The following is a 21,939-nucleotide window of genomic DNA, read 5'->3' on the forward strand; positions in this document are numbered from 1 at the left end:
TTTTCTACTCCCTTGCATGCCTGGAAATTTTTATTATTATCAGTCATTTTGAATTTTACCTTGTTGGATGCTGAATAGTTTTGTAATCTTATAAATATTTTGGGATTTTGTTGTGGGACATAGTTAAGTTTGTTGCTTTCTAGGCTTGCTTTTTAAGTTTTGATAAGCAGATCCTTTAGTTCAGGGCTTACATTTCCAAGCTAATAAGATGACTCATTTTTCAGAATTTTCATTTTCTGTGAATTATGAGGTTTTTCTCTCCAGCTAGTAAAAACATAAGCTATTCCTGAACTTTGGTCATATTTGGGGATTGTCCTGGCTCCAGTATTTGACAAGGCTCCAGTATACTTTTAGGTACACAATGTAAGTTTTAGGATTTGAGGGTGCTAATAGAAACCAGCAGTGACTGCAATAACGGTTAGCATGAAATAGGTATTTACAAACTTGTGGCTCTTTTCCGATCTGAGGAACCTCAAGTTTTTTTTTTTATTCTTTAATCAGAGGGGTGAGAAAGGAAGGGGATTATATTCCATGTTGTTTCAAATAGGCTTCTTCCGTTTTAAGCCGGATTATTGTGTAGACGTCATGAGTAAGCACAGAAGGTGGCCTAGATAAGGTTGGAGTAAGTTATTCTTGTTGTTCAAGCCACCTATCCCTCCTATTAAGCTCTTAAACTCTGTTTAGATATTCAGGAAGTCTGGGTTTCCTGGACACTCAGATGCCAGTGGGAAGAGTAGACTCAGAAATGCCATTATTAATACATAAGATATCTAGCTGATGCACAGAAAAACTCCTAATTATCTGGTCGACAGTGAGGGCAACCTCTAGGGGAATGACTTTAGTCTGCTTAACTTAAAATTGAACCACATGTCAGTCAGACCAGTGGATCACTTCCAGTCCCTGATTTAGCCATCAAATTCTGAGATCATTCCAAATAGTCATTCTGTTTCCATTATCCTACTGTTTCTTTTTTTTTTTTTTCTCCAAAAATTTTATTTAAAAAAAAATCACATGCTCCCCATCCTGAACCCTCCTCCCTCCCAACCTCCCCATACCATCCCCCTGGGCCTTCCCAGCGCACCAGCCCCAAGCATCCAGCATCGTGCACTGAACCTGGACTGGCATCTCGTTTCATACATGACATTTCACATGTTTAAATGACATTCTCCCAAATCTTCCCACCCTCTCCCACAGAGTCCATAAGACTGTTCTATACATCAGTGTCTCTATCCTACTGTTTCTACAGGTTTTAATCTACATAAAAACAACAGCTGATACAGCATTATGTCTTGTCAACTTTGAGTATTAACATCAAAATAATTATTGGCATTTTATTTGTAATTTAGTAAAATCTGATTCTGCTAGAGGGCATTATGCCTGTTTTTCCTACTGCTATAACATCAGCAGCTAAGGTAGTGCTTGGCACGTAGTAGATGATAAATTAATTTTTATTGAATGGTTTAATTTTAATGTCTGCACAATAATTCATGTTTATCATTGTAAATCAAATTACACAAAGAAACACATAGGACATTCAATGATTAACCTCCTTGTACTCCACACTCCTCTCCCCACAAATTAGATGAGCAGTATTTACTTTTGGTATTATATATATATTTTTCATTTTTCACAAGCCTCAGACAAAGCTATGAAAAATTATACACATTCATATTGCTTATTCTCTTATTTTTCTTCTTGTTGTTTTTCTTCATTTCCCCCTATCTTTCTTGCTTTTCTACTTAATATTTGATGATACGGTGATGTCCTATTAAGCTGGTGAGTCTCATTCGAATTGCACATTAAAATCACTGTTGAAAGTTTAAAACAATTCCAAAGACTAGACTCATATATCTACAGATAAAGGTACAGGTATGAATCACTTTGGCCAGTGGCATTTTTAAAAAGTTCTCTAGATGACTCTAATGTGCAGTCAGGATTGAAAGCCTCTGATCTACTTTAATATATATAAATGTAACTCATCCATTTTACTAGTTACATAATATTTCATAGTAGGGGTGCATCAAAATCTGTTCATCTGCTTTTTCCATTCATGTTCATTAGGTTGTTCCTGATTTCGTTCCCTTATTCTCCATTGTTTGGTGCAGAAACTGTCAGGATTACACTATTCTCTCCATGGATTATATCTTGTAACATTTTGGCAAATTCACGCTTTTGGTCTTGAATTGTGTTCTATCTGCTGATACCAGTACCGATCATGCTTTCCACTGTTGCTTTTGCATTTGCCTGCTGTGCCTTTGTGTTGTTGTTGTTTAGTCGATAAGTTGTGTCTGATTCTTTTGCAACCCCTTGGACTATAGCCTGCCAGACTCCACTGTCCATGGTTTCCCAGGCAAGAATACTGGACTGCGCTGCCATTTCCTTCTCCAGGGGTTCTTCGTGAACCAGGGATGGAACCCGTATCTCCTGCATCGGCAGGCAGCTTCTTTACCACTGAGGCCACCGGGGAAGTCCACTGTACTTCACCTGTGGATATAGTCACAAACTTTTGTTCTCACTTGTTCTAGGCATAAACAGCATATAGCTGGAATTAAACCAAATTCTTGTGTGCAATCCTTTGCCTTTTTATAAGGATGTTAGCATTTTAAATTAGAATCCAAAAAGACTGTAAAGTCTTCAGGCCTCAGATTGATGGGCATCGTAGTGGAGTTCAGACCCCCGGCCAGCCTGACGGAGGATGAGCAGGATGACTGTTCTATCCTCACCTTTCCAACCTTTTCAGTCCCTGTGTGTGCAGCAGTCACATGGGGCGCTTCTCATTGCAAATTCCACATGTAAACTGTTTCTTTCTTAATTTTATCACTCTTCCCTCTTAATTTTCAAGAGGCTTAAGTTATTAGCACTTGTCTCAACAAAGCAGGCTTGCCTGGTATCTCTGAGGACGTGTTGTTGATAACTTCCCAAATGATGTCACCCCAGAAAGCACAGCTCCAAAACACCCGTTCCATTGTGGGCATTGTTCACAAAGTGCCTGAATAATTCAGTGACCTACAGCCTGGATGCATTTATAGAAGTGCAAATTGAAAAGTAAATCAGAAACTTCATTTCCATGTCTGGGACTCTCAAAACTCCATGTATTCCCTGTGTACCAACACATCTTATCGGGGGGGTGGGGACAGGCAGAAATAGTCTCCTGTCCCTCCAGGAGCTCTTTTTTCTCACATCCTCAGCAGCAAATTAAGGCATTTGGTGAGGGGATGGGGGTGGGGTGGGGGGTTCACTTGAAGAACTGATGCTGAAGCTGAAGCTCCAATACTTTGGCCACCTGATGTGAAGAGCCGACTCATTGGAAAAGACACCAATGCTGGGAAAGATTAAGGGCAGGAGGAGAAGGGGATGACAGAGGATGAGATGGTTAGATAGCATCACTGACTCAATGGAAATGAATCTGAGTAAACTCTGGGAGATAGTGAAGGATAGGGAAGCCTGGCATGCTGTAGTTCATGGAGTCACAGAGTTAGACAGTACTTAGCGACTAGACAATAACAACATGACTCCCTGCCTCACCTTCAGGAGCTTTCCACAGTAACATGTATTAAACATGTACTCAGTGCCAGGCACTGTGGTAAGCATCTGAATAGATTATTTTAGTTAACTATCCCCACTACTCGATGAGGTAAGCACTGCTAGTTTCCCATTCTTCATATGAGATAACTGAGGCTCAAAGAAGTGATGTCACTTGCTCAAGGTCAACCAGTAAGTTAGACAGGGAATATGGATTTGAGCCCCAGTCTGTATGTTGCCAGAGTTATGTATGACTTTATCCCCTATGATAACCTGATTGAGTCTAGTATGAAGGACCATCACACTAGGGGTCCTGCCAACCTCTCTGGCGTAATCCGTCTCATATGGGCCCCTGGCCTCCTCACCGCCCGTACTCCAGCCATACCTGCATGGGTACATGCTTAGCCGATTCAGTTGTGTCCAACTCTTTGTGACCTCATGGACTGTAGCTGCCAGGATCCTCTGTGTATGAGACTCTCTGGGCAAGAATACTGGAGTGGGTTGCCATGCCTTGCTCCAGAGGATCTTCCAAACCCAGGGACTGAGCTCGTGTCTCCTGCATTGCAGGTGGATTCTTTACCACTGAGATACTGAAGAAGCCCCTATCCATATCTAAGCCATCCCCTTAATGTGCTTCTTTTTCTTCCCCCTCCATGCCTTTGCTTCCACTGCACCCCCTAAGTGGGGTTGACCCCTGGACTCCATGCACAGTTCTATCAGAGCTCTCCTATACTTTATAGCATCCCACGCCTTCTCATCTCCCTACTCCCAGCCCCTGATAGTGTGAGGTCCCCATCAGGGGACTGTGTCTCACTCACCACTGTATCTGATCACCTAGCACAGTGCCTGGCACACAGCAGATACTTAATAATAAATTGAATGTTCCTAATCCCGCCCCCAAACTTTTTTCTCCCCACTATGAAAGAAGTCAAGCCCTTTTGACCTGTTATTTCATTCCTCTTCAGGCAAGTGGGAGGCACATTTGTTTCTATCATTTTATTGGTTTCCCTTTATTGGTTGTTGGTCTTGAACACTTGGTCTAGAAGTGGAAAAGTGGAAATAGTAACAGATTTTCTTTTTTGGGCTCCAAAATTACCGAGGACAGTGATTGCAGCCATGAAATTAAAAGATGCTTGCTCTTTGTAAGAAAAGCTATGACAAACCTAGACAGCACATTAAAAAGCAGAGACATCACTTTGCCAACAAAGGTCCGTATAGTCAAAGCTACTGTTTTTCCAGTAGTCATGTACAGGTGTGAGAGTTGAACCATAAAGAAGGCTGAGCACTGAAGAACTGATGCTTTTGAACTGTGGTGTTGGAGAAGACTTGAAAGTCCCTTGGACTGTAAAGACATTCAACCAGTCAATCCTAAAGGAAATCAATCCTGAATATTCAATCAGGATTGAATATTGAATATTGAATAAATCAATCTTGAAGCTGGAGCTTCAATACTTTGGCCACCTGATGCGAACAGCCAACTCTTTGTAAAAGACCCTGATGCTGGGAAAGATTGAGGGCAGGAGGAGAAAGGGGTGACAGAGGATGAGATGGTTGGATGATATTATCAACTCAATGGACATAAGTTTGAGCAAACTTAGGGAGATAGTGAAGGACTGGGAAGCCTGGTGTGCTGCAGTCCATGGGGTTGCAAAGAGTCAGGCATGAATGAATGACTGAACAACAACAACAATCCTTCTAAAATGTTAAAAAAAAAAAAAAATTCTCCATGGTCCAGTCACAACTGTTTGGCATGATCTGGCTTGATTTTGCAGTTTTCCACCTCTGGTCTGGATTTTCAGACAGGCCTAAGCAGAGAAACCTATCTGGATTTGATTTCCCACTGTTTGAATCAGGCAGCTCTGATTGACTGGACTTGAATCACACACCCATCCTTGGTCCGGTCAGTCATCTCCAAACCATGCAAAATCAAAACCGGGGAGAGAGTGGTTCTTCCCTAGAGGAAGAAGAGAGAATAAATGCTGGTGAGCACAATGGTGTCTGCTCCAGAGGCCACATGTGGATGATTTGGGTCTTCAAATGCTCCCGCCTAATGGCTCAGATGGTGTAGAATCTGCCTGCAATGCCGGAGACCTTGATTCGATCCCTTGGTTGGGAAGATCCCCTGGAGAAGGGAATGGCTACCCACTCCAGTATTCTTGCCTGGAGAATTCCATGGACAGAGGAGCCTGGAGGGCTACAGTCCATGGGGTCGCAAAGAGTCAGACACGACTGAGTGACTTCCACTTTCACTAATCTTGCCTTAGGGAGCCCCTACATCTCTCCATTCCCAAAGACGGAGCAGGCTCAGAGGGGGAGGCACCAGCTGCATGCCTCCCACCATGCAGTAAGCCCAGGGCTGCTTTGGCCCAAGGCTAATGAGGCAGAGGGGTATTTGCAAAGCCCTCTCCAGAGAGGTTGCCAAACATAGAAGAAATTGAAGAGTATCATCAAGTAATCACACCGCACCCTGGACTCTAAAATGAGCTCCTTCTTCCCTTTGATCTTGTTCTAATGGAGAATGCCCATGGCATTCGCTGTGACCTAAATCCCTCACAAGATTGCTGGAGAGGAAAACTGCACCAGAAGAGAACCGTGGCCTGGAATATCAAGTGAAAGGGGCCAATTAGCCCTGCTCCCTGAGATCCTATCACCCGGCCTGCATATTCATGGGATTCGCATACAGACGAGCCAGCAGCTGCTGTTGAAAACGGTTCACTTTGTTGTAGGGAAGTCTGGGGCCTCCTGAAGCTGCTCATTGGTGAAATGTCCTCTTCAGGGGTTGTTCTGTTCCCACTCAATGTGGTCCTTTGGACTAATAAAAAATAATAAAAAAATCTGGATCTTCCAGCTTCACGGAGCAAATGCTTGCCTTCCAGCTGAGTTGTGTTGGGTAGGGGGTGGTTAAAAGCCTGGATATAAATTGATGACTCTTTGCAACCCCATGGACCCACAGCACGCCAAGCTTCCCTGTCCCCCACCATCTTCTGGAGCTTGCTCAAACTCATGTCCATTGAGTTGGTGATGCCATCCAACCATCTCATCCTCTGTTGTCCCCTCCTCCTTCCTTCAGTCTTTTCCAGCATTGTGTATATCCTGATGCTGAGATATAAATTGGGAGGGATAAATCCTTAGTTTACCTGGTGCAGAACTGTCCTAAATGATCCCTGTCCCGCCCTTTTAAAGGATGGGAGTAGGGGTGAGGTAGAGACAGGTGTCTGTAGAAATTTGACTTGGAAGAATGCCAGAGACTTGGTAATTCCTATCTGGGATGGTCTAGGGCAGTGCTTCTCAGACTTTATTAATAGACACACAGACACTTGCGAGTATTGCAGATCCTGCTTTTCTAGATGTAGGATGGAGTTGAGATTCTGCATTACCTGCAAGTTCCTAGATGAACCATGCTTCTGGTCCATGGGCCACTCTTTAAGAGTATAAAGAGATGGCTCCCAAACTTGGTTGCATATTAGAGCTGCTTGGAGAGCTTTTAAAAATCAGGATGCCAGGCCACACCCCTGACCAGTTAGATCAGAATCTCAAAGTGATGCCTAGGAATCAGTATTTTTAAATTTTTTATAGCTGATAAGGGCTTCCTAGGTGTCGCTAGTGATCAGGAACCCGCCTGCCAAGCAGGAGACATAAGAGACACTGTTGCCATCTCCAGGGGTCAGGAAGATCCCCTGGAGGAGGTTATGGCCACCCATTTCAGTATTCTTGCCTGGAGAATCCCATGAACAGAGGAGTCTGGTGGGCTACAGTCCGTGGGGGTCATACAGAGTCGGACACGACTGAAGCGACTTAGTGTGCATACACTCACAGGCGACTCACAATGTTGTGAAAGTTTCAGGTGAACAATGAAGGGACTCAGCCTATACATACCTATACATGTGTCCATTCTCCCCCAAACTCCCCTCTACCCCCCTCTTATCCGGGCTGCCACATAATATTGAGCAGAATTACCTGTGTTATACAGTAGATTCTTGCTGGTTATCCATTTAAAATAAAGCAGTATATATGTCCATCCCAAACTCCCTAACTATCCCTTCCTCCTATCCTCCCCCCAAACCCAGGCAATCATAAGTTCATTTTCTAAGTCTCTTTCTGTTTTGTAAGTTAATGTGTATCATTTATTTTTAGATTAGGAATCAACATTTTTGTAAAGCCTCCCGGGTAATTCCTACATTCAGTTTGAGAATCAATGGTATGGTGGTTCACAACCCTGGCTACTGCACATTACAATCATCTGGGGGGTCTAAAAGGTATCCCGGCTCAGCCCCATCCCATGGTGAATCTCTTGTGAGGTGTGTACAGTAGGGATGGACCTGAGCATTCTTATGTTTTAAAAGTTTCAGAGCTGATTATTTGCAGTCAAGGTTGGTAATCAGAGATGTAGAAGGAATCAGCCTCTGTAGTTCTTTCCCATCCTGAGATCCTGTGAGTTACTTTTGCTACTATTGTCATGAGGGAGCTTATTATCACCTTTGGACTCAGATTTATATCTCTTAAGGCAACCATAGGTACATTGTTGTACAGCAGGCCCCTTATTCACCTTGCTTAACTGAAGCTTTATGCCCATTGATTTGTACCCTCCTTCTGCCCTCCCTCCAGCTCCTGGCAACCGTTAGTCTTTTTGATTCTATGAATTTGACTACATTAGATACCTCAATAAGGAGAATCATGCAGTATTTGTCCATCTGTGATGTATTTCACTTAGCAAATGTCCTCAAGTTTCATCTATCTTGTAGCATATTGCAGGGTCTCCTTTTTAGGTCTGCATAGTAACCCATTGTGTGTATACAACACATGTTCTCTATTGATTCATCTGCTGATGGGCATTTAAATTATTTCCATATTTTGGCTGCTGTGACTAGTGCTGCGATGAGCATGGAAATGTTAAGATCTCTTAAAGAATCTGATTTCAATTATTTTGGATAAATACCCAATAGTGGGAGGCTAGACCTAGGATAGTTCCAATTTTTGACTTATGCTCTTCTATTCTTTTTAAAATAGTTTTATTGCATCTCTCTCCACTTTTTGTTTGTTTGTTTTGTTTTTGTTTCTTTGTTTCTTGGCCATGCTGATCAGCATCACAAGATCTTAATTCCAAGACCAGGGATCAAACCCTCACCTCTGCAGTGGAAGCATGAGGTCTTAACCACTGGACCACCAGGGGAGTCCTTCTTTTAGTCTATCTAATTTTACAAGTTTGGAGTGTTCAACACCACACTCTCCCTTGTTTTAAAATATCACTTCCCCATATTGTATCTTTTTCTATAAGACATTTCTTAATGACTGCACATTACTATCATGATTAATTTAACCATTCTTCAACTCTTGATAAATACTTAGATTGCTCCTAAGTGAAAGTGAAAGTGAAGCCATTCAGTCGTGTCCACTCTTTGCAATCCCATGGACTGTAGCCTACCAGGTTCCTCCGTCCATGGGATTTTTCAGGCAAGAATATTGGAGTAGGTTGCCATTTCCTTCTCCAGGAGATTTTCCTGACCCAGGAATTGAACCCAGGTCTCCTGCATTGTAAACAGAGGCTTTACCATCTGAGCTATCAGGGAACTAGATTGCTCCTAACATAAATATAGTTTCTTTAATAAAACGTCTTAGATATGGAAGTATAGGCCGAAAGACAGGAACATTTCTTTAGGAGAATGGATTCATACTGTCAAAGTAGGGCTTCAGATTTGTAAGTCATTGTTTAATAACCAGTGCCTTGCATGCAGTAAGCATCTAATTGTTGAATGAAAGAGTAAATAAATAAACTGAGTCCTTGCATCTCCAGCATTTAGCAGGGTGCCAGGCCCATAGGACTCATTCAACACATGTTCCTAGAATGCATGAATGAGTAAACTTTGTATAAAACTATAAAGCATTAAAAAAGATAGCTATCCATGGCTAGGATGTGTCAGAAGGCTGACTAGAATATAATTTACTTTTGTTCTTCACAAGCAGTCAAGCCCAATTACCTAGAAATGCTTCCCAAAGTGAAGGCTAACATCATAATTTGCTCTTAGTAAGGTATCAGAAAATTAATTGTTCTATTTCTCAAAGACCTTTACTGTGTGAGATATATATATATATATATATCCCTCCGCTGTAGCAATTATCTATAATTACTAATGAAAACAGGTATCTTCAAAGCCTTTTCAAATTGAGACATGAATGGTTCATTATCGTAGCAGGCAACTACCAATATCCAATTTTCAATGAGATGTTGAAATCAAACATAATGCGGAGGATCAGCAGGGCACACAAAGGGAACGGCGCTTCTTGGCTGCTGTTCATTAGAAGAAATTTGGTGGAGGAAGCAGAGGTTGACTGATGTTAAAATAAGAAGCGGAGTTTCTTGGGGACGTGGAGCACTGCATGGCTGAGAGAGGCTCAAGATAGCAACATTTTTTGTACAGGGGATAAAAGTCTCTTCTTCCAAAAGCTTTTTCATGGAGCAAAATTAGCTCAAACAAGCCATTGTCTCAAAGCTTACTTTCTGCATCTGTAGAGTGGCCACGAGAAAACCTCAGCTTATTAGGGCATAGAACCCCCTTTATAAATAAGATTTAGAAATCTTATGGGGAAGTGACTGAGAAAACGGATGACAAGGGAAGAGCAAACTGTCTGGCGTGGGCCTGGTGGTCAAGATGTGATTCTATTCTTTTTTAATCTTGTTAAAATGTGAAGTGAAGTTGCTCAGTCATATCCGACTCTTTGCTACCCCATGGATTGTAGTCCACCAGGCTCCTCTGTCCATGGGGTTTTTCAGGCAAGAATATTAGAGTGGGTTGCCATTTCCTTCTCCAGGGGATCTTCCCAACCCAGGCATCGAACCCAGGTCTCTCACATTGCAGGCAGATGCTTTCACCTCTGAGCCACTATTTATGTATTTATTTTTGGCTGTGCTGGGTCTTTGTTGCTATGCCAGCTCTTCTCTAGTTGCGACAGGTGGGGACTACTCTCTAGTTGCGGTGCGAGGGCCTCTCATTGTGGGGACTTGTTGCAGAGCACAGGCTCTAGGGCACGAGGGCTTCAGTAGTTGTGGCTCATGGGCTTAGTTGCTCTGCAGCCTGTGGGATCTTGATCAGGGATCGAACCGTGTCTCCTGCATTGGCAGGCGGATTCTTTACCACTGAGCCACTAGGGAAGCTCTTAAATTTACTTTTAATTGGAGGATAATTGCTTTACAATGTTGTGTTGGTTCCTACCATACAACAACAACGTGAAGCCCTGTGTGTGCATGCATGTTCATTCACTTCAGGCATGTCCCACTCTTTGTGACGCTATCGACTGTAGCCCTCCAGGCCCCTCTGTCCGTGGGGTTCGACTGGAGTGGGTTGCCATGTCCTGCTCCAGGGGATCTTCCCGATCCAGGGATCGGACCCAAGTCTCTTATGCCTCCTGCATTGGCAGGCGGGTTCTTTACCACTAGCGCCACCTGGGAGTGCATACATATATCCTCTCCCTCTGGAGCCTCCCTTTCCACCCCTCTAGTTTATCACAGAGCACCGCGCAGGGCTCCCTGTGCTATACAGCAGCTTCCCACTAGCTGTCAATGCTCCTCTCTCAATTTGTCCCACCCTCTCCTTCCTCCACTGTGTCCACAAGTCCTTTCTCTTTATTTCTCCTTTAAAGTTTTCTTTCATTCCCAATTTCTATCAACTTGTGATAAGCGCTGTGGACCAGGTATAATACAGCATCTAATCCCTGCAGAAATTAGAACTCTGCACTCCTGTCTCTACACTTCCTGTTGCATTGCATGCTGGGAGTTATCGCTCATGAGCGTATGCATAGAGCAAGGAGTTGAAAGGAGAGAAGTTGAAAAATATCAGAACTTGACCTGTGGCTCAGGACACAGTCTCCATGCATTGGAAGCATAGACATGTTTATTTTGGTGGATTTGCCTTCCTTGCATCCTAGTTTGGAGAAGGCAATGGCACCCCACTCCCGTACCCTTGCCTGGAAAATCCCATGGACAGAGGAGCCTGGTAGGCTGCAGTCCATGCTAAGAGTCAGACACGACTGAGCGACTTCACTTTCACTTTTCACTTTCATGCATTGGTGAAGGAAATGGCAACCCACTCCAGTGTTCTTGCCTGGAAAATCCCAGGGACGGGGGAGCCTGATGGGCTGCCGTCTATGGGGTCGCACGGAGTCGGACATGACTGAAGTGACTTAGCAGCATCCTAGTTTTAGTCGGAAATGGTGAAGAGGATCAGTATTTTCTCGAATTTTGTTCTTCGGGGATACTCTTGTAATCCAGAGAACCGGATTGTGGGATCTATCCCATTGACCATATAGCTAGCCAAATGCCCCTTGGACTTTGTGATTCCCATAGAATGCAGCCCCAGAGGCTGCTTGACTCTAAAAGCTTTCCCCAGCCTAAAGTGTTGGAGGAAAACTGTAGACTACCTTTCCCCTTGGGAAATCTGCAACGGAAATTGACATATTTCCACAAGGAGAGTCCTAGAGCAGAGAAACAAGATTAACTGGGTTTATCCAGTCTTTTCTAAACCTATTTGCTCACAAAACTCCTTTTATATGGAAGAACTATTAACATCCCACTCATTTTATGTCCTGGGGAGCAGATTTTAAGAAACACTGGTTTACGGTCTTTTTAATCTTTGGTTTTCCTATCAAGTTTTGAATTTTTATGTGTCTCTATGAGTCTGTTCAGGAGAAAATGAGCTGCGGAGGGCAATTTTGTTTTTGCCCATCCAACAGTCTGTTGATTTCTTCTTTCTCCCCTCTAGCTAGTTTCCAATCACAGAATCCTCCTCCTGCCTCTGGCAACCACAGGGTTGCTGGATCAAATATAAGATACCCATTGTTTATTCAGATAAACAATGAATAACTTATTAGTCCCTGCTTATCTCTTTATTTGCTGAATCTAGCAGCTCTACCATTAGGGTGGCTGTGCACCCCCAGGCTGGCCCATCTTGGACCTGCCTTCTTCCAGTTCATAATGTCTGTTCCGGGAGGTGTTATCCCATTCAAATAGGTTAATCAGAGAACATCCCCTATGATTCTTCATTCTGTGCTAGAAGAAAATGACTTTGTGATGCATGTCACAAAGCTGAAGGAAAGGTCGTTGACTGGGTCAACCATCTCCCCCTCCATGTGGAAAAAGGCTACCTGTGGAAGGTAAGGATGCAGCCACCACCTACAGAGAAACAGGCCAAGAAGGGGAGAGACATGGAGTTCTTACGACTTCAGTAATGTCCCTGGATCCACTCTGGATTGCAACTAGTCTCCTCTTCAACTTTCCAGGTACACAAGCTAATAGAGTTATCTTTTGCTTTGTTACTGTTGGTATCTTTTCTTTTCCTAAGCGAATTTGAATTGCAACCAATACAGAGTATACCTGGTACTTCTTTTCTGCTGTCACAACCCTATAAATGATTTAACATTTATTTAATGTCTTCTATACACCATTGTATAGAAGATTTCTATACACTTGCACTGGGTGATTTCCTTTGCCCATCGCCTGGCATTTAGGGCCACTTAACTGTGACAATCAGACTCACCAAGCCAGTCCTTTCTCCCAATCCCAGCTTCCCACACCTGGCTACCCCTGTGTTGTTAAATTCTGAATTTGAATGGAGTCCTGAAGAATCAGCATGCTTCAACACAAAACCCAGGCAAAAGCATCAGATACAATTTTGCTGCAAACCTGAGAGGGAATGGAAAGGAGGAGAGGTTCCTGTCCACAGTTTGCTTCTCACTTAGAATCCTAAGCAGCAGAGCAGCTGTTCAACATCAGTTTGAGAGTGAAGTCTTGGGATTAGAGATTCCCGTTAAACCTGGTGTGTCACAAGGAATGTGAGGTTGAATCCTCCTCCCTCAACTTATGTAAGGAAGGCAGTCACTGGTGGAAAGAGGCTGCCGGTTCTCTGAAAGACATTCCTTGGGATGACTCATGGTCTTCTAATATTCTAGAACTAATAGCTGCCAAAGACTTCACTTGACATTGCAAATTTCAAATCCTGGCGTACATACCATATTCAAAAAGATGTTCAAAAAATAAGTAACATGGAAGGAATTTGTTGTTGCTGTTCAAGGGCTGAGATAGCCCTGAAATTTCTCTGGCTTCGTCTCTCCTTTGTGTGTAAAGCTTGTGATCCAGCCCTTGAGAATCACCAGAAATTCTCTGGGCCCTTCATGTCCTCTCAGTGCTGTGTCTCTGCACACATTGTTCCCTCTTACTGGAATAGTTTTGCCATCCTGATTCTTACTGTGAAATCCAGCCCTCTTTGGACACCCGGCTCATTCATGATCTTTTCCTTCCAGTACTTTTAAAATCCACATGTAATGCTTCACCTGTTGGATTCCAGTATGTCTTGAAGTTAGCCTTAGTATTGAACAGATGACACTGTTCTGTAATTATTGGTACATTTCTTCACCTCAGCTCTAGGTTGTGAACTCCTTTGGGGATGGAGACTGGGAATCTTTCACCTCCTTATACCCAGAACCTAGCATGGTACCTGGAAAAATAATATTTGGGGATCAATATACATTTTTTAAAAATAGCAATTTCTAAAATCTCTGTTTTCACTTTGAGGGCCTTTGTTGACTTTTGTGTGTCAGAGTGTAGTAGAAAGCTATTGCTTTCTGGTATTCATTCCCCTCTTTCTACTAGCCTTAAATTTTGATAGATTCTTCAGGTACTGGGAAAGCTGACATTAACCTCTGGATCATGTGACCTGGCCCAGCCAATAATCACTATTCATCCTCTTGACTCTGGTGTTGGTTCAGAGGTGGACTTGTGACCTAAGCCAATCCAATCAGAGTGAATCTCAGATCTTTGGCTGGAAACTGTATTGTTGTTGTTCAGTTGCCAAGTCATGTCCAACTCTTTGTAACCCCATGAACTGCAGCACACCAGGCTCTTCCATCCTTCACTATCTCCCAGAGTTTGCTCAAACTCATATCCATTGAGTTGGTGATGCCATCCAATCATCACATCCTCTGTCACCCGCTTCTCCTCTTGCCCTCAATTTTTTAGCGCATCAGGATCTTTTCCAATGAGTCGGCTCATTGAATCAGGTGGCCAAAGTACTGGAGCTTCTGTTTCAGCATCAGTCTTTCCAATGAATATTTAGAGTTGATTTCCTTTAGCATTGACTGGTTTGATCTCCCTCTGTCCAAGGGACTCTTAAAGAGTCTTCTCCAGCACCACAATTCAAAAGCATCCATTCTTCAGCACTCAACCTTCTTTTATGGTCCAAATCTCACATCCATACATGACTACTGGAAACTCTGGGCTGACACTAACCTCTGGATCATGTGATCTGGCCCAACTAGTCGGCAGTGTCCATCCCTTTGGCTCCGGTGGTTGGTTCAGGGATAGCCACGTGACCTGAGCCAGTCCAATCAGATCTTTGGCTGGAAATGCTGGACCACGGAAGCTCTTCCCACCCCCCAACCCCCCACATTCTGCCTTGTGTAGATGCTAAGTCTTTGACTCCTGAAGATATTTTGCTACGGTGAGAGAAGCCATCCCAAGGACACAGCTAAAAGAACTGCAGAGAAGCCAAGTTGCAAAACTAAAAACCTAATGATATTTTTAATCTCTGGAGCCATCGTATTGGAAATCTACCCTAACTCTGGACTTTTCTGCTGTGCAAGTCAGTAAATTCTCTGTCTTGCACATTTTAAAGCCAACATGAGTTTAGTTTTTCATTATTTGCAACACAAAGTCCAATACTTCAGTCTTAACTGGTACTCAGAGCCTCTTTCTTCCCTCTGAACTTATTCCAGTGAGGGCTATTGCTTAAGATTAAGTCGGTCATCCCAATTGGTGTGACTGACTTTAGCTGAAGATATAGGCTGTTTTTGGAGCTTCTGGGAATACCCTCCACCTTTTCTGTAATCCACTTTGTCAGTGTTTATTGAACACTGCTCTGTTGCAAGAACTGGGCCAGATGCTCTGTGACATCCCAGTAAGAGCAAAGATCCCATCTGCAAGGTGCTGGCAGTCTAGTGAACCTGAAGGCGCCCTGAACCATGGCTGAAGAAATACATGCTTTAATTGAAACATATGCTTTATCATATATAAAGCAGATAGCCAGTGGGAATTTGCTGTATGATTCAGGGAGCTCATACCTAGTGCTCTGTGATAACCTAGAGGGGTGGGATGGGGTAGGGGTTGGGAGGGACATTCACAAGGGAGGGGACGTATGTATACCTATGGCTGATTCGTGTCAGTGTATAGCAGAAACCAACACAACATTGTAAAGCAATTGTCCTCCAATTAAAAATAAATTAAAAAGAGAAATACATGCTTGCTTCTCCCCCAGTTTGCTTTGTGATCTTGTGCTTATCACCATCCTTCCCTGCACTTGAGCTTCTCATCTATAATGTGGGTGCATTGCTTGATAACTCTCTAAAATCCTCTCCAGCATTAACATGCCACTCTCTAAATACATTTGATGTTGTGTCTGCTCAAAATAGAGCTTCAGGTTTATTTACCCAGCCAATATTTGTTAAGAGTCTATTATGTTCTAGGTGCTGGAGACACAGCAGACAAAAGCACCTAATCTCTAACAGTTTATATTCTGGTGGGAGAAACAGATACTAGAGAAACACCTAAGTGAGATACAGTTGTTGTTTGGTCACTAAGTTTGTCCCACTCTTTGCAACCCCAGGGACTGTAGCCTGCCAGGCTCCACTGCCCATGGGATTTCTGAGGCAAGAATACTGGAGTGGGTTGCCACTTCCTTCTCCAGAGGATTTTTCTGACCCGGGGATCAAACCCACGTCTCCTGCTTGGCAGGAAGATTCTTTACCACTAAGCCACCTGGGAAGCCCAAGATGGAGAGTAGACCCTCATTATTCATGGAATAAGTATTTGTGAATTTGCCTGCTTGCTAAAATGTCTTTGTAACCCCCAAACCAATACTTAAGGCACTTTCGTGGTCCTTGAGTGACAAGTGGGAAGTGGTGAAAAAAGTGAGTCACTTAATATGCAATTCCCAACTGAGCTCAAACAAGGTGATGCCTTCTCCTAACAGCTCTCTTGTTGTAAACAAGCTCCTTGTGGCACAAAACTTTTAGTGCCAAGTTTTAAATTTCTGTCTTTTTGTGAGTGATTTTAAATAGCCCAGATATATAGTTCTGAAGTGCTGTCTAGTCTTCCTAAGGGCAAGAAAGCTGTACGAGCCTTACAAAGAAAATATATGCTTCATTCAGGCATGAATTATAGTGTGTGTTGGTTGTGAGTTCAATATTAATGAAATCATGTATATTAAATAAGGTGCCTTTAAACAGAAACACAAAGGACAAGGTCATAAATTGATGGGTTGAGAAAAACGGGATGACCAGAGCCTTTCAGGAAACTGAGTTTTATGTTACCTCCAGGAGCGAATGGCTCGGTGTTTGCTTACTCACAGTTCACATCAACTTCATGGAACATCACTTCCTGCAATAATAAGGAGCAACTGGATACCATGTGAGTTTGCAGTAAGAGCTGTGGAGGAAAGAAAAGAGTGGAAGCAGGAAAAAGGAGCCCATGTCTTTAAAGGGTGCCAAGAAAGAATGGCGAGAGTGAGAACTCTGCAGTGGAAATGTGCTTCACGTGTTGGAGGGGTAATCTGGTGGCTGGTGTGGCTGGAGAGGATTGAGACCCGAGACAGTGGAGGGAGATGAAGATGAGAGAAGGTAGCAGAGGCCACACCATGGAGGTCTTTGGGGCTATTTCAAGGACTCTGATGCCTTCTGAACCTCATGGGATAGCATTGGCTAGTTTTGACAGAGAAAGGATATGATCTGAATTCATGTTTTGTTTTATTTTGACTGCACTGGATCTTTGTTGCAGCACTTGGGCATTACATCTCTTGTTGTGGCATGAGGGTTTAGTTGCCCCAAGGTATGTGGAATCTTAGCTCCCTGACCAGGGATCAAACCTGTGTCCCTTGCATTGGAAGGCAGATTCTTAACCTCTGGACCACCAGGGAAATCTCCATCAGAGTTCATTTTAATGGGGTCTGTCTGGCTGCGGCATTGAGAACAGACTGAAGCAGGTCAAAGCAGAGGACAGCAGGCCAGCCAGGAGGCAGTTACAGTGACCTGGGTGAGGGCGGACAGTGACTCTTTAATGACACACCTGCACAATCCCCATTAGCCTCCTAACAGAGCAAAGGTTGCCGGGAGTCTGAGAAGCTGGTTCTTATTGCAAAAGTCCTTGAACTTGAGCAGTAAATTATCCTCAAAGTTTCATTAGCTCACCTTGGCATGGTTCTCTCTTCGGACGCCCTGTGCCATGGCTCCTCTTGAGAAGTGGCTATAAATAACCTGCGATTCTGCTCTCATCAGGGAAACAGGACCTGGAGTCGCTTTCCAGACACGTTAATAACCACCCTCTCCTCACTCCCAAATTAATCTCGTTATGAGGCTGCCTTGCCCCAGGTATCTCCTAATCATCATTTAACCCCAGGACTCAGCCATCCTACAGCACCAGGCTGTGTCTCTTCTTAGTGGCCTCAGAGGAGCACTAGGTCCATTGAAGTTCAGCCAAGTATCTTTCCCAGACAAATGCATTGCATTGCAGTAGAGAAAGTGTGGTTTTGATCTAATTAACTGAATTCTTCTTTATAGCTGCTTTGTGATAACCTGTACAGAGGAGCCTGAGGGGCTGCAGTCCATGGGGTTGTAAAAGAGTCCAGCACCATTTAGGCACTAAACAGCAACAATGATAAGCCATACTTTGGGGCAAATTTGGGGCACAATTAAAGATTCAAGAAGAAGGCAAGAGATTTGAATTCAACTTTTATTAACTTGGGCTTCCCTGGTGGCTTAGATGGTAAAGAATCTGCCTGCAATGCAGGAGATCTGGATTTAATCCCTGGGTCAAGAAGATCCCCTGGAGAACGGAATGGCTACCCACTCTCTTCTTGCCTGGAGACTCCCATGAACAGAGAAGCCTGGGGGGCTACAGTCCATGGAGTCAGAGTCGCACACTACTGAATGACTAACACTTTATTAACTCTTTAAGACCAATAGATGGGAGGAAGGAAAAGGGAGCTGACATTTGTTAAGGGTGTCCTCTATGCATTCATTTATTCCTTCATTCAATATTTATGAACACCTACTATGTGCTAGTTATTGTTCTAGGGGCTGGGGATAGAGCAGAGAGCCAAGACCCATGTTAATCAATGAAGTGAGAAGCATAACAAAATGATGCACTGATTCAGAGCATGAACTGGAGCTGGACTGTGTCCCCACCTGAACTCTGGTTGTGTGACCTCGTGTGATTTCATCTCTACCCCATAGCTCCCTTTCATCATCTGTAAACCAGGAGACAATAAAAATACCTGGATCACAGCTCATTAAATTAAGTGAATTCATGTTCAGTGTATTTAGTATCAGTCTGATTAAGCGTGCTTGGTAAGTGATGTGAGAGTACACGAGTCCTGAAGGAGGAGTTTAGGGAAATCTGAGAGTGGAAACCAGGCCAGCTTCATCTCAGTAGGCTCTGTGTTCAGAGCTTTGCTAAGCTCATCTGCATCTCCATATAGTCTCAAGAAGTCAGCCATCCTTCTTTGTCACAAATGAGGAACCTGAGAACCAGGACTAGGAAGCTGTCTGCCGCTGAGGACTCAGCATCTGTGTGGCAGGGTGGAATCTAGCCTGTGTATGCTTTATTCCAGAGTCCTTCCCCAGGCTGAACTTCCTGTGGGCTGAGAGTTGAGAGCTGTTCAGTTGCTCAGTTGTGCCCGGCTCTTTGCAACCCCATAGACTGCAGCATGCCAGGTTTTCCTGTCCTTCTCCATCTCCCCAAGTTTGCTCAAACTCATGTCCATTGAGTCAGTGATGCCATCCAACCATCTTGTCCTCTGTTGCCCCCTTCTCCTCCTGCCTTCAATCTTTCGCAGCATCAGGGTCTTTTCCAATGAGTAGGCTCTTTACATCAGGTGGACAAAGATTGGAGCTTCAGCATCAGTCCTTCCAATGAATATGCAGGGTTGACTGCTTTAGGATTGACTGCTCTGATCTGCTTGCTGTCCAAAGAACTCTCAAAAGTCTTCTCCAATACCACAATTTGAAAACATCAATTCTTCAGTGCTCAGCCTTCTTCATGGTCCAACTCTCACATCCATATATGACTACTGGGAAAACCATAGCTTTGACTCTACAGACCTTTGTCAGCAAAGTATACTGTCTAGGTTTGTCATAGCTTTTCTTCCAGGGAGCAAGCATCTTTTAATTTCATGGCTTCAGTCAGCATCTGCAGTGATTTTGGAGCCCAAGAAAATAAAATTTGTCACTGTTTCCATTGTTTCCCCATCTATTTGCCATGAAGTGATGGTGGAGAGTTATTTTACCCCTAAATACAAAACACCCTGCCCCTTCCCTAGCTAAGTAGCATAGGGGACTGGGGTCTCTGGGAAGAGGACATAGATTAGTCCAACACTCCTTTTGTACTACATCACAACATATGGCCATGGTGTATTTGCTTGAACTTCTGGAAGGGGAAACTCACTACCTCCCCAAGCATCTCAATCACAGACCTCCTGGTTTGCCTGAGACACTTGTAAGAATTGATGAATTCTCTCTCTTGCTCATTTTTAAACAGTTCAATTTCTTGTACATTCTAAAATGTTTTTTTTCCCCACACAGTTCACATGTGCCTTTCCCACTCCAATCACCCATCATTTGAAGGACCTACTAAACTTTCTTGGGTTTAGAAGGAAAAAAAAAAAAAATTTTCCCCTAGCAATTTTTAGATGAATTTTGAATATGGTAACACCATCTTTGTTCACCATAAAAGAGGGCTCCATCTGAGTGACAGGACTAATGTTCTCTAAGCCCAGATTAGAATTGGGAGAGATTGAAGGGAGGAGTAAAAGGGGATGACAGAGGATGAGATGATTGGATGGCATCTATTCAATGGACAGGTTTGAATGAGCTATTCAATAAGTCTGAGCAACCTCTAGGACATGGTAAAGGCCAGGGGAGCCTGGCATGCTGCAGTCCATGGGGTTGCAAAGAGTCGGACATGACTGGGTGACTGAGCACCACAACAAAGCTCAGATTAGGCTCTAGGGTTGGTGACACAAATTTTGTATGGGTAGAATATTCTAGAGGCATGTAATTTTATTATGACCAAGAACTATGCTAACACTGTATAGAATTGTTTGTTAATTTAATCCTCACAGTGACCCTATGAGATTTTTATTACCCCGTTCAGTAGATGTGGAAACCAAGGTTCAGAGAACTCAGTAACCGTCTGATGACTTGTCATAAATGGTCAAGTCCCTTCTTGAACAGATGTCACCTGACCCCAGGGCCCATTTTCTTGACCACAGATCACAGCCTCCCTGGTTCATGAAAGTTCTAATGATGTCATAGAAAGTATCATGTATGCTTGAAATTACTACAAGGCTTCAAGGCTAACAGTTTGTCTCTGTGCTGGGAGGTAGTCTTGGAATACAGTAAGTACTCAGTAAACACCAAATGAATGAGCGTCTGAGTGAATTTAAGACTTCACGTGTAGGATTGGAACAGTCTCCGCATGGTCTTTTAAAGGCTTTGTTGTGGTTGTTCAGTCGTTAAGTCCTGCCTGACTCTTGTGACCCCATGGACTATAGCCTGTCAAATTCCTCTGTCCATGCGATTCCCCAGGCAAGAATCCTGGAGTGGGTTGCCATTACCTTCTCCAGTGGATCTTCCCGACCAAGGGACTGAACCCATTCTCCTGCATTGGCAATCAGATTCTTTACCACTGAGCCACCAGGGAACCCTAACTTGCTTTAATGTAATCCATTTTCTTTCTTTGATTGCCAAAGTTAATATTGAATAGTAAAAGTCTAATTTTTTTTTTGAATTGGAGTTTTGGAAGCATCCTAGTAACAGTAGCCTTGACTTTGGGGAATTGGAAGCAATTTTTGGACCCCAGAAACTTGCAATCTCTCCTTCCCTGCCAAGGGTGGCTTAACCTTGGTAATTCTCATCTTCTTTTTGGTCAACACTGGGGTATTAAGAAAGCAAACTCGAAAGCTTCAGTGTCAGAGAAGCTTTATGACTATTTGTTTTTTCATAAATTTATTGTATATAGGATGCTCTTTTTAAAATACTTATTTATGGCTGCATCGAGTATTAGTTGCGGCAGGCAGGATCTCAGTTGCAGCAAGTGGATCTTCTATCACAGCTCGAGGGCCTCTCTTCAGTTGTAGCACGTGGGGTCCAGAGCGTGTGGGCTTAATTGCTCCTCAGTATGTGGGATCTTAGTTTCCTGACCAAGGGTCAAACCCATGTCCCCTGCTTTGGAAGGTGGATTCTTAACCACTGAACCTCCAGGGAAGTCTCTATACATAAGATGCTTGAAGGAACCCATGAACTGTGGATCATTTGCATACTCATGTAACCCATTCATGTATTCATTAGTCTAGCTATGGAATGAAATGAAAGGGATAGCGT

The sequence above is a fragment of the Bos grunniens genome, chromosome 25 (assembly GCF_055505025.1).
Source record: "Bos grunniens cultivar Pamir isolate PY7600 chromosome 25, Bosgru_T2T1.0, whole genome shotgun sequence".
NCBI lineage: Eukaryota > Metazoa > Chordata > Mammalia > Artiodactyla > Bovidae > Bos > Bos grunniens.